At 34.8% G+C, this 14,201-nt stretch overlaps 1 protein-coding gene across 5 annotated transcripts in view; it reads right to left on the bottom strand.

Annotated features, from left to right (window-relative positions):
- Positions 1-14,201, bottom strand: part of Eps8 (EGFR pathway substrate 8, signaling adaptor) — a 161,942-nt gene that overhangs the window by 91,570 nt on the left and 56,171 nt on the right. Inside the window, exon 1 of one of the 5 annotated variants that reach the window (XM_071610120.1) lies at positions 3,457-3,604. The exons of 3 other annotated variants lie outside the window; for them this stretch is intronic. The gene's annotated coding sequence lies outside the window, so the exon portion shown is untranslated. Of the gene's footprint in view, positions 1-3,456; positions 3,605-14,201 lie in introns of those variants that run through there. One more of the 5 variants, XM_071610119.1, reaches the window with a different exon arrangement.

Below are 14,201 nucleotides of genomic sequence, written 5' to 3'. Positions count from 1 at the left end.
TTTCTCTGACTGCTAGAGATGGTGAGCATTTTTTCATGTACTTGTTGATTGATTGTATGTCCTCCTCTGAGAAGTGTCTGTTCAGGTCCTTGGCCCATTTGTTGATTGGGTTGTTTGTTATCTTATTGTCTAATTTTTGGAGTTCTTTGTATACTCTGGATATTAGGGCTCTATCTGAAGTGTGAGGAGTAAAGATTTGTTCCCAGGATGTAGGCTCCCTATTTACCTCTCTTATTGTTTCTTTAGCTGAGAAAAAACTTTTTAGTTTGAGTAAGTCCCATTTGTTGATTCTAGTTATTAACTTTTGTGCTATGGGTGTCCTACTGAGGAATTTGGAGCCCAACCCCACAGTATGTAGATCGCAGCCAACTTTTTCTTCTATCAGACGGCGTGTCTCTGATTTGATATCAAGCTCCTTGATCCATTTTGAATTCACTTTTGTGCATGGCGAGAGAAAGGGATTCAGTTTCATTTTGTTGCATATGGATTTCCAGTTTTCCCAGCACCATTTGTTGAAGATGCTATCCTTCCTCCATTGCATGCTTTTAGCCCCTTTATCAAATATAAGGTAGTTGTAGTTTTGTGGATTGGTTTGTGTCCTCTATTCTGTACCATTGGTCCACCCGCCTATTTTGGTACCAGTACCATGCTGTTTTTGTTACTATTGCTCTGTAGTATAGTTTGAAGTCTGGTATCTCTATACCGCCTGATTCACACTTCCTGCTTAGCATTGTTTTTGCTATTCTGGGTCTTTTATTTTTCCATATGAATTTCATGATTGCTTTCTCTATTTCTACAAGAAATGCCGTTGGGATTTTGATTGGCATTGCATTAAACCTATAGAGAACTTTTGGTAATATCGCCATTTTGATGATGTTAGTTCTGCCTATCCATGAACAGGGTATATTTTTCCATCTTCTAAGATCTTCTTCTATTTCTCTCTTTAGGGTTCTGTAGTTTTCATTGTATAAGTCTTTCACCTCTTTTGTTAGGTTGATTCCCAAGTATTTTATTTTTTTTGAAGATATTGTGAATGGAGTGGTTGTCCTCATTTCCATTTCAGAGGATTTGTCGCTGATATACAGGAATGCCTTTGATTTATGCGTGTTGATTTTATATCCTGCCACTTTGCTGAATTCATTTATTAGCTCTAATAGTTGCTTTGTAGACCCTTTTGGGTCTGCTAGGTATAGAATCATGTCATCTGCAAATAGTGATAATTTAAGTTCTTCTTTTCCTATTTTGATGCCTTTAATTTCTTTCGTCTGTCTAATTGCTCTGGCCAGCGTTTCAAGAACTATGTTGAACAGAAGTGGTGAGAGAGGGCATCCCTGTCTTGTTCCAGATTTTAGAGGGAATGCCTTCAATTTTTCTCCATTCAGAATGATGCTAGCCTGAGGCTTAGCATAGATTGCTTTTACAATATTGAGGTATGTTCCTGTTATCCCTAGTTTTTCTAGAGTTTTGAACATAAAGGGATGCTGTACTTTGTCGAATGCTTTTTCCGCATCTATCGAGATGATCATATGGTTCTTATTTTTAAGTCTATTGATGTGGTGAATAACATTTATTGATTTCCGTATATTGAACCAGCCTTGCATCCCAGGGATGAATCCTACTTGATCATGGTGCACAATTTTTTTGATATGTTTTTGTATCCGATTCGCCAGAATTTTATTGAGGATTTTTGCATCTAGGTTCATTAGAGATATTGGTCTGTAGTTTTCTTTGCCAGGCGAGCACGCTACCGCTTGAGCCACATCCCCAGCCCCTCTGCACAAAAATTTTATGATTTCAACTAACAATTATTAAGCCTAAAATTCAATGAGCTAACTATGTACCTTAAAACTCCAGACAGTTCCTTCCATTAAACTTCATACCTACTTTTGTGAATTAATGGCAAATGATGTCCCTGAAAAACAAACTAAAAAGCAGACTTCTCTATACAATTTATTTCAGAATTATTTATATAGAAAGAAGACTAAACACGTATCCTCTCTCTAGTCGTCTCTTCTTATATACAATTTACTTAAGTTAAATTGAAAAAAGTTTTCAAGTCTAGCTGTTGAGAAGTCAAAACCTCTTTTAAACCATTCCAGGTACAGTATATACAAAGGCACCCTTAAAGTGGGGACAGCTGGGTCAAAGAACAAACTATTTTACATACAATTCCCAGAGAATACATGAAGTTTATATTCCACATGATACTGACATTTGCCTTGGAATTTGACCAGTAAAGCTCACTGAAACTTTATTGGCAAGGTAAGAATAAATTGAACTATAAACATCTCAAGGACGCTCAACTATCTATTCTACTAAAAGCTGCATAACTCATATGGGTAAATTTTGTGTGCATTGATAATGTCCCTTATGGTATAGAAAAATCTTTAAAAATAAGAGACACATTACAGGAAAATCAACATATATGAGAATATATTTCAAAAAGGTTCAATAAACCATAAATCATGGTATTTGAACTGAAAAATACACATCTCCCAGCACCAAAACAGTGACTTAACCAGTTATTTACTTTTGTTTTCTATATGTTCAGACACAATGTTATCAGTTCCTGATTGGTTTTAAATAGTATCAATCTTAGCCTTGAATGTAGTTACTAGTAACAGAACAATAACAAAAAGGTTGCTTCTGAATATGATTAAATGTAAGAAACCAATAAGAACCTGGAAAATAAAACATCTAGAGACCTCTATATATTAAGAATCATGTTTGTAACTAAACTCAAATTTGATGTTTAAAACACATAATTATAAACTTGGATTTTTGAAACAGATGTTCTTTAAAAGATTCCATTAATTAAACATTTACAAGTTCCATTAATACACATAGATTTTTTAAAAGAAAACTTGAAATACACATATTCAACTACATTTTAGGTCCCAAGTGAAAATGTTTACCCAGAAATCTGGCAAGGTCAAGTCTGTGGGACTCAAAGCCAATAACAACCTAAGAAGGCTAAACCTGGTTAATAAGCAAATTCTCATAATACAACTAACATTGTATAAACAATTCAAAGCAGTTAATATTTATAGGATAATCACAGTGTTTTGTATATAAGTTCAAAGTAATTTTAAGAAAAATTGATGTCTTGTGTCTGTGTATTTCCAATTGTTAATTGTCAACAGATCTCTTTTAGCTCTAAAATGAGGGGGAAATTATTCTCTTAACCACCATGACCCAAAGGAAGAAAGTCCTTTAAATCCCCATCACTGTAAGCAAGAAGACAGGAGGCACGATTCTGTAAAGCCTGGGGTAACACCAATTTCACCAAGTTCAAAATCCACTTAGAATATCAAAAGGGAATTTAAAAAATTGTCAAATGGCTTACTTGGACTAAAAATATTACTGCAAGTTTCAAGGTCCACAAACACCTTCTCTAATAATTATGCCTTTGAGAGCCCTCCTTAGCAAAGAAAATATTCACAAGCTCAAACTTACCTACCCACACAATTCAGGCAAAACTCCTCCAAGCAATCCTCAAGGTAATACTGAGAGGGCATTCCTCTCGGCTCACTTATGTGCCAAGTGACCTTTGGCACATCCACAGAAAGGGTGGAACTTCAAGCTTAAGTTTCGGTATTGTACCAGACTGAACAAAGTTTCTCCTTTGGCTTCTCTAGGGCGTTAACTAAGACTTCCTCTTCTTGTTAAGTGAGTAAACACAGTTACTATTAAGAGCTTCCAATTCTTGCCTAAGGTGGTAAAAAAAAAGTTGGGGGGGGGGGTGGTTAAATGGTCAAAAACAATGGCTAACATTGATTGAGAACTTACTATGTGCTCTAAATTAACACTATAAGGATAGTTACTATAACTCATTACTTACATGCTGAAGAGGCAGAATCTGAGAAATAGAGTGTTAATAAATAACTTCAGGGAATTGTGGGCACAGCAATATGTTTCAAAGAACTAATGGAGAAGACATCACTAAAAATGCCTTGAAAAGACAAAAAATGAGCGGAATGAAATCAAATATATAGCTTTACTCGCAATAAAGAAAATCCCCTGATGCCAAACCAAAGCTAGATCCAGAGGCCAAAGTGGCAAGCGCAAATACAAATACAGCAAGCGGAGGCCCTGAAGAATGCTCACTGGAATCTCCTGAGTGCTTCAGTCTAGATTCAAATTGATAGCATGTCCCCCTAAGCAGACAAGACCAGAGGAAAAGCATTTGCTCAAGAAAGCAGAACTGTGGTAGATTTCAGCCCCACTATTCCTCAAAACAGAATAAAATCTGCACAGTTCTATATAGCAGTCCTGATGTCCACATTTGGACAGAAGAAGTCTTGGGTACATAAGGTATAAAGTTGTAGAAAGGCCCTTCCATAAAACCAGAGCCATTTTCAAAGTGCTGCCATTGCAGTTAAAAAGTGCTGGGGGCACAGATGAAATTCATCCATTACCTTAGTAATATTTTAAGGGAGCTTGTCTCTGAGAATATGGGGGAGAAGGTAGGGAAAATATTGCAATAAAAACTTAGAATCCTACCAGGCATGATGCCTCACACCTGTAATCCCAGCAATTTAGGAGGCTGAGGCAGGAAGATCACAAGTTCAAGTTGTGATCTGAGGCAGGAAGATCACAAGTTCAAGTTGTGCCTGAGCAACTTGGTGAGACTCTATCAAAAAAGGAAAGGAAGGAAGAAAGGAAGAAGGAAAGGGAAGGGGGAAGGGAAGGGACGAACGAACTTAAAGTTTGAATCTTATTTGTGTGAGACTATCCAAGCTAAGAAATTTAATCATGGGCCAGTGATACCCCTAGAGCATCTAGAAGAAGCAAACATAAAACCACTTTAAAGTAATACTCCATAAACAAGGTAACATTGGCAGACAGAAAAAACAAACCAAACAAAATATAGCCATTAAAAGTGAATTTATAATTATATTGCAAAATATGTGAGAAAATTATTCAATGATTGTTAACATAAATACTAAACAGAAAATTTAGAACTCCTTTGAGTTTTTAATATGAAGACTCAAAAAAGAGTATATTTAATTTAATAAAGTGTAAATAAAGAAAAAAATAGAATAGAAAACCAAAAGATTAGGTAGGTTTTACCAAACCCAATTCAAATATATGCATATATAAATATATGCAAATATATTGTACACAGAGCACCCAGGTTTTCCTCCAGATTTCTTATAACTTGAAAAAGGAATAGCAGCACTGCGGATAGAATGTTTAAGATTTATTTTTAAAAGTCAACACCGATATTCAACAGTCTAGCAGGACCAATTTCTCTCCAACTTTCGTTTTCTGCCATCTCTTAAGCTCCTGACCACTCTGCTCTGCGTTTCCTTATTCCTGGAATTTCTGACCCATCCCCATGCTGTTCTTTACCATCTCCAGCAGCCAGGTGAAGTGAAAACTAATGTGCACCCAGATCTCCCTTCAGAACTGATGGGTTATTCCCCAATTGCTCCTGTGCTCCTCACCCAACATCATACCTTCCTCCCAGGATGGTTTTTCAGACATCCAAAGACTGGTTGGCATGTAGAATATAAAAAGTTGGTTCCCTCTCCCCAACTGAGGAGGACAGTGAGAAGCCATTCCAGCTTTGGAGTTCCCCATGGGTCAGATCTTCCTGAGACTGCATTAGCAGCCCAAATTATCACTCTGCCCAATACCAGTTCTTTCCTTCCTTTCCACAGGGTTTGATGCCAAGAGTACTTTTTAGTGTACTTGCCACTTGCTACTATTAGTATATCCACAATGGATATATTAATAATATCCATTTCAAAGTCTGCTTCCTAGGGGACCCAAACTGGGCAGAACGGCATCAGGAAAAAATGGCAGAGTTCAGATACTCAAGAGAATGAGAATAAAGGAATACTGATTTCTTGAAACCAATAGGGAGAACAGTAGAAAGCACAAACAATCTCTTCAGTGTGAAGATCAATATTAAATGTAGCATAAAGGAGAGACTTTAAAATGAATAATATAATCAAAAGTAACAATACAATCATAAAATTCCAAACTAACATTTTAAGGTATTCCTGTAGTTGAGATCTAAAAGAGATCTGAGAGGGTGTCCCAATTCTAACCCCTGTCATTCTTAAGATAATGTCTCATACACCCACAAGTTCCCCGCCGCCTTCCCCCCCCCTCCCCGGCTCCTCCCCAAGAAAAACAACATTATCACTTGGAAAGAGTTTTCCAGTAATAAGTTAATAGTGCTAATAAAGTAACAATATTTTGATGTACATTTTGCTTCTGAATCATTGGTAAAGATGCTAATAAAGTTTTAAGAAAGGCTAATCCAATACAGGATGGTGTATGACAAATCATTGTCCAGAATAAAACAAAAAAAATAAAATCATCTATATCCATGCATATGTGCACTTAGGATGCTATGCCTAAGGGAATAAGCCATTACCCATGGACCTAAACAAGGATGCAAATCCTTGGGTAATGGCTTATTCCCTTAGCATAAGGCAGTTTACCAGAAGGGATTAGATAAAATATCATATATTGAAATATGACAAAATTGGTTACTATGCATTTTTCCATAGCTTTTTCAGGATGCTGGAAATTGCATATATACCTCTTCACTGGTAACCTTGTCCAACGTCCCATACCTTGTAACCACACATAGAGGCAGACATGATAGGCAATAGCAATAACCTGTCAACTAAGATCATCACATCTTGAAATGATAAAGGGTCACTTACATACAGGTTAGAAGAGTCAAGCAGAATGGATCAACAATGTCACAACCCCTTTCATCTTGGAAGTATAAGCAGAATCCCAGTTCCTGTATAGGTTAGCCCCAGCTCATCATCTGTCCTTCATTCCTTTCTCTCCTAAGACAATATGCTTTGTCTTCCCAAAACCAACACTTCTTCTTCTTCTAACTTTCTTGAAGAGAGTAAGAAACTAATGTATTAATAATGATATAATCTAAAAGAGATTTTTTTCTAGGGAAAAGTCTAAAATACATCCTCAAATTTCAATTATAAACAAGCTATCTAAATTCTTATGGGTAGAATGACCATTTAAATGCTTTAACAATATATCTGAAGAAGGTATAGGAAATGTAATTTACATTTGGAGAGAATCATATCTAACTACTAACATACCACAGGTAAAAGGACAAACATGCATAGTATGTAAGTGAGAGGAAAAACCAATTTATTCATACAAAGAAAAAAGACTAAATGGTTCACTATGGGTTTGGAGTTATTGTTTGGTCATAAAACCTAGATTAAAGGTAGAAAACAGAAAAGTATATATAAATAAACACTTGGTTAGGTAACTAAATACAAACAGCAGCACCAATATAATTCCTTCTTCCCATCAGCTATTTAGAAGAATGAAATCATGATTAAATCTTCAAGTATACAGATGGCATGAGTCTTTTTTAAGTTAGTGAAATACTGATTTGAAAAGGACAAACTACAAAATCATGTAACAAGAGTATGTAAGTGAACAAAATGATAGTTTTACCTTAAACTTGCTAAATTTAGAAAGAAACTAAAGGCAACACCATATAAAAATTATCTGATTAAGGATTTAAATATCTTTAATCTGAAAATCACTGTACAGTTCCAATAAATCAAGATCTTATTTGGCAATGTCAATTAAAAATTTCAACAAATTTTTTGGGGGGAAAAAAGTGAAAACCAAAGGGGGAAAAGTGATTTCTCATGCCCATTCATCCCTATAACCAAAGACAAGGTATAAAACATAAAGCCCTCAGCACTAGAAAAACCACAGGTTTAGGTTTATGTACCATATATGCCACTTAGGAGCTCTGTAACATTCATAAGTAAGGTAACCTCTTACCTTTCACTTGCTCACCTATAAAATGAGACCAGTTTGTAAGGCCTCATTCAGATCTAATTGCTAGAACATTTTCCTAATACAAATTTAAAAGGAGAAATATTTGCTAAATTAGATTTTGGCTAAAACACAGTAAGTAGCAGTTTTAGCCTTTTCAACCTACAATGATAAATTTCAGAAAACTGAAATAACCCAATATTCAGAAAACCTAGAGATGAATGAGATGCTATGAGGATATCTGTAAATTCTCTTGACAAATGATCAAATAACACTTTTTGCAGAATCTCCCATTTCTGCTTTTTAAAAATCCCATTTAAATAGCCTGTACTGAAACACAATATATACAAAGAATTTCTGAGAGGAAGGTAGTGCCAATATTTCCCATCATTAAGATGTCTCTTAAAATTTCCTCATTTCACCTGGTCCACATGGTAGAGAATGCATATCAAAAGAACTTGCAGAATGTTCCTTATCAGGTAGCATTTTGAAACTTTTAATGTCATCCTCTAAATCTGTCCTTTCCACAAAAAGTTAAGCTCTAAATATAAATACAAATAATAAGAACAACAATAATAATGATGATAGAACTATTTCAGCTTATTAAAATCATGAGTGCACTGGAGTTCTCAAGTGCCATTTGGCAAGCAAATGGCATTTCATACAGAAGTATCAATCCTTCCTAGAGTATTTTTACCTCAACTCTGTAATACAGTCAGGAAGTTATCACATTGGCTAGATAATGAGGCTTACCCTCTCCTATCCATAATCATGAGCTATAGTACTGTACAGGAAGTGAGAGAAGAATAAAGGGAGAGGCCAACCAGCAAATAGAAAAAAAGAACTGTACCTGCTGATAAGATATCATCTAAGCAAAAAATCAGGTGAAGTGCCCAACTTGGATTCTGAATCTCAAAATACTGTTAGGTATCACCAGCTAATAACAAGCAAGCAGCCTTGGAAAAATTAAATCAGGAAGCATTACAATAAACAGAATGAAATGTCGGCTTTCTGAAGAGCCGTTTAGAAAAAGCTGTATAAATCTTTGCTAGCATGATATAGCCTATGTCATCCTTTGAAAATAAAACCTGCAATTAAATTTGCACATCAAATGATCCTTGAAGCTTGTATGTTACCAATAAATAGGGACAACAGAGGGGGCTTAAATCAGACAAGCCCTGTAAGTGGCACATGGAACAGGAGTTACATAAAAGAAAACACCACAGCATCACTTCAAACACGTCCTGAGGCTGATGCCATTGAGGTGCTGATACTAAGCTGCCAGGAGACACACCATTTTAAAAGTGCTTTAACTTCTGTTAATATCACTGGACCATAGTCTACCAAGGTAGAAAAAATTCAATTATTGCCTTTGGCTGAAAATTTTTACCATAGTGAAGGTTTATCCTGGTTGGGTAAAATACTAAAAGGTTACTTTCAAGTTTATCTTCAGGTGATAAAATGTTGATTCTCCAACCCAATTCCCAATTGTGTTTAGTTTGCAGATTTGAGATTTGTAATGCTAATTCAGACTGCAGTACCTAATTCCCTCCTATTCCTGACATGGAGCTACAGAAAACAAACATTATCAAAAGGCCGCATGTTATTGTCAAAGAAGCCATGGATTTGAAATCTAAACCTTACTATTTCCCATGGCTAACAATTTTAGTGTTACATGACTTTAAATAGATGATAAAAATAGGCAAAAAGCAGGTGTAAGAACTTGGACTCAGACACAAAACAGATCAAATCCCAACTCTGTCATTTATAGCTATATGACTTTGGCCACATTATCTCACTAACTCTGGGTCTGTGAAATGGAAATAGTGTCTTTTTCACAGAGACTGATTGGAATAATGCACCTAAAGGGCACAGCCGTGCCTGAGTAACTGTACAAAACAAGCAGCAGATTTCAAAACATAACAACTCCTCGGAGTTTCCTCCTCTGAATAATTCAAATATTTTCTCCTTGCTAGGAGATGCGTAGGTTCAAATGAGGTAACATAAATTATAATGCTTCATTACTCCAGGGTGACAGAGAACATATTGGTCATACTATGACATAACCAGATTATATTGTAAAAGTTGTACATTGGCAGTCAAATTCTAGAAATTGTGACCAACAGTCATACTCATAATGCTCCTAAAATTGGCCACTCCTTAAAGCAAATCTGATCATATCATTTACCTAGTTAGAACCTTTCCATCCTGTCTGAATGCAGAAAGAGAAAGAAACAAAATAGATAGATAGATTAGAATCAGATGCCTGTCACATTTTCCAAATTTGTGTCTTTCCATTGCCCCCTCACCTACTTTGCCCAGCCTAGGCCTCCTTGGGCAAGATGCTCTCTTTGCCTAGAAGTAAATCTATCCATCTCTTAGTACTTCTCATCCTCTAAGCTTCAGCTTATCACTTGCTCAGAGAAGGATGCACACTTATCCATCCCCCTACCTAACCCACCCCACTGCATTATTCTCTATAGGAAGATACTCTCATTTTCTTCCTATTACTTAATGCAATTGGTGATTCTGTACATTACTTAGTTTTGGCCTGTGTTTTCCAATAGGACATGTGCTTTTTGAGGGCGAGGACTAGCCTTTGTTATTTACCACATAACCCCAGCACTGGGCACAATGGCTGGCTCCAGCAGGTAAAGGGAACCAATATTCACTCAGAGTGAGAAGAATGCAAGAAAATGATACAACTTATATGCCAGAGCAGAACTCATATTCTTCCCTTACAAAACTCACCCAACTACATATCTGCAATCAGACAGCAGTCTGTTATTCCCCACACTCACAATTTAAACCCACCACAAACCAAACAGGTATTATTTTTAACTAACAAAACCAAATGAATTTTTAACTCCAGTAGTTTTTCTAGTTAGACAAAAAAACAGTTTTCTCCAAACTGTTTTTCTAGATAGAAACAAACCAATATTTTTAAAAACTATATAAAACCCAACAGAAAAAACAAAGTTTGTGGTGCTCAACAAAAAAGTAATTACTTGGAAGCAGCCAGTTCTGTGAACCAATGAACATAAAATTTCAACTACAAACCCAAAACAGTCTCTCTAGTCTGAGGCATGATGCTTCAAACACTAGCCTACTGGTTTTCCACTTTTGGAACTTTCCTTTTATGCATAATAATGGGAGAGGGCTGTATTTGTATATGCATCAATATAAAAGGATTTTCCCCAAAATTTAAAAAAGCAAATTTTTACTGCTATGATGAATTCAAATTCATGAATTGAATGATTTCTCTTTAAAGTCTTCTTAGTATTAATTTAAAAGGTTACTTTTAAAAAGTGTATATTTCTTTGTCATGAAAATCTGTAACTATCATCCTTGCACCAAAATCTTTATACATAAGCTTGTTTTCTTAGAATAGAATTCTAGAGAAGGAAATGCTATGTGAAGGAATATATATGTCCATCTCTGAAATTATTTCTACACAGTCAAAATTGCCCTCCAAAGATGTTATACCACCTTGCACTGTCTTAGTCCATTTGGGCTGCTATAACAAAAATAATTTATAAACAACAGAAACTTTTTATCCACAGTATGGAAGCACTGGCAGATTTGGTGCCTGATAAGGGCTCTCTGCTTCAGTGATGGATGGAGTCCTCTAGCTGTATCAATCACGGCCAAAGAGATGAATAGCTCTCTTTAACTTCTTTTTAAGAGCACAAATCCTATTTAATCCCCTCTTAAAGTCCCCACCTCTTTATACTATTACATTGGTGACTAGATTCCAACTTATAAATTTTGAGTAGTCATATTCAGACCATAGCATATTTTCACTCTTAGTTTATGAGATTTATTTCTGTTATCTTACGCTCTGACCCAAACATTAGATATCACTTCTTTTAAAAATCTTTTCCAGGGACTGGGATTGTAGCTCAGTGGTAGATCACTTACCTTGCATGTGTGAGGCACTGGGTTTGAATCTTAGCACCACAGAAACATAAATAAATAAAGATATTGCGTCCATCTACAACTAAAAAAAATATTTAAAATATTTTTTTCCAATCTGGGTGGGGAAAGTATACATTTCTTGGTTTATTTGTGATTGTTAAATCTCTCTTTAAAACCATTTTCCCTAATTGTTTCAATGCTTTCTTTCCAACTTTTTTTCACCTTTGCTTTTTCTGTTGGATCTACAGGAAACATTCTATCAGTTATCTGCATGGACTTTTCATTATATATGTCCAAGGCATAATTTTTTTTCCCTCTAGACCAAAATAAACACACATCTTGGATTTATGTATTTAGTGTTAAGTTTCACCTTAAAAAATATAATATAAACTTATTCTACATCTACATTTTTTAAAAGCATAGATAGATCCTTCTGTAAACTCAGTAACAAGATCAAACACCCAAATTTAAAACTATATCTATTTACCTTTTTAAAAATTCAGTTTAAGTGGTCCATCTTTTCTATATATCTCCTCAGATTATTCTAACTATGTTAAATACAAAACGAAATTTCCTTTTTGATCAATTCCCAATTAAGATCATTTTATGTATAAGGAAATGAAGTTTTGCACATTAAGTTAATGCTATCACTCCAATCCCAAAGAGGTTACACCTTCATTTTTACTGCAAACACAGAATTAAGTTTTTGGGGCTTTTTAATATATTTTTTTTAGTTGTAGTTGGACACAATACCTTTATTTTTTTTTATTTATTTTTATGTGATGTCGAGGATCAAACCCAGTGCCTCACACATGGTAGGCAAGCACTCTACCGCTGAGCCACAATCCCAGCCCCAGAATTAAGTTTTAAAATAACCTATACTAAAGCAATACTTTATTTCTATAAGGATGCCTGTTAATGTCTTTATTTCTCATTAACTTATAGTATTCTGGTCTTCTGGCTTAAGTAAAAAGTTCTATGGCTTATTAAGACAATATAAAAATATCACTAATGAGACAGTAAGTCAATCCTAAGGTCTATGAAATTACATGGTTTGATGTCAATATTCACTCTTCATCTCAGACTACCAAGATAAACAGTATACGTTATGTAAATGGTATATTTCAAATTCTATCCACCCAAAAAATCTCCTTAGTTAGGTAAATATTAGACTTAGATCAGGGGCTGGGGCTGGGGCTCAGGGGCAGAACACTTGCCTCACATGTGTGAGGCAGTGGGTTTGATTCTCAGCACTGCATATAAATAAATGAATAAAATAAAGGTCCATCAACAACTAAAAAATAATTTTTTAAAGACTTAGATAAAAAAATAAAAACAAAAACCCCTCGATTCATAAAGAATAAGTGTTTCAGAATATGAATAAACTGATATTAAATTTTCTGTATCTTAAATAATAGTATACAAATTAATTTAAATTGGTTACATTTCTATTTTAAAATTTGGTTGCCGACTGCTGTAGTATAAGTATTTATTAAACAGATACTGTGTGTGGATTTTTGGCAGATTTTTTTACATGAGTCTTTTAAAAAGACATACATATTCATAACTCCCCCACAAATTCTCCTGACAATAATCCATTTTGTAAGAGGTATGTTTACAGACATCTCAATATCTGCAAGTATAGATATGTTTTATTTTTAAAAACCTATCAATCTTCAAACTTTTCCTCAAAAGTTTAAAATAGCACACAATGCATTAAAATGAGTCTTCAATTCACTTTCTGTCATCTTGATTAATTTGACAATGAAATAAAATTCAACATCCTTGGAGGATTATTCACTCCCAGGTGTTCTGTTCAGAAACACTGTTTTTTTAATTAACTTTAAGAAAATATTATCATGTATTCCATTAGGATACCCTTAGTCCACGGATCCATGCCAATAAGTTACAAAAAGTCAACAGATATCTAAACCAACTTCTACTCACTTATGGAGACTGTCAGGAATTTTAGCAGTGAATTACTTTATACTTTATACTGAAATACACATACCATGAACTTTGCATTATCTGAAACCACTCTCACATTTATCAAGGAAAACTGTGTGTGCACACATTTTGTAGTGTATACAGCATACTGACTTACATTATTCTTAATTCTCATACTTTTGTTACCTTATCAAAGGTTACAAAAGAAGGTCAGGCAATGACTCTTAGTCATACAGTGGGTGATTCATTCACTTACAGTACCACTCTGGACATCAGACCTGTAAAGATTTTATTACAACAGCCCTGATTCACCACCAAACAAAAGAGAGATGCATGAGGAAAAATAAATGATTAAGGGGAAAAAGGGAATTTTTCAAATTCACAAGCTCTGTCAATAAATAAGTACTTATTATCTATATGCTGTATGTGTGTCTTAATCATTTGTTAAAATTTGTCTCATATTAGCAGGTTGATTGCTTTACAAATAAGATATAGAATCTTCACTAAAAGGTTAATCTGTATTATAAATACAGATTGAAATG

This window comes from Marmota flaviventris, chromosome 3 (genome assembly GCF_047511675.1).
Source record: "Marmota flaviventris isolate mMarFla1 chromosome 3, mMarFla1.hap1, whole genome shotgun sequence".
Taxonomy (NCBI): Eukaryota; Metazoa; Chordata; class Mammalia; order Rodentia; family Sciuridae; genus Marmota; species Marmota flaviventris.
This window is presented reverse-complemented; position numbering and strand designations above follow the sequence as displayed.